The following is a 280-nucleotide window of genomic DNA, read 5'->3' as shown; positions in this document are numbered from 1 at the left end:
CTCTTTCTATCTCTCTTCCTTAGTTTCACCATTTATTTCTCACTCTTCTTCCTCCTAGATTTAAAACGCAACAAGATTACACTTTATGTTTTTCTCTTTTTATGACAATTAACCATCGATAACAAGCCCCTTTTAACAAATAGTTTACACAGAGGCTCGGTTAATGAGATTAATACATCATTTCCGAACGCTTTAATTTCAAGGCTGGGAAACTACACTATAGTTCGGAGTGAAATCCAGTTTGTTGTTTATCATACCACACGTCTCGAGTTGGATGTTT

Source organism: Penaeus monodon, chromosome 27 (assembly GCF_015228065.2).
Source record: "Penaeus monodon isolate SGIC_2016 chromosome 27, NSTDA_Pmon_1, whole genome shotgun sequence".
NCBI classification, from domain to species: domain Eukaryota; kingdom Metazoa; phylum Arthropoda; class Malacostraca; order Decapoda; family Penaeidae; genus Penaeus; species Penaeus monodon.
This window is presented reverse-complemented; position numbering follows the sequence as displayed.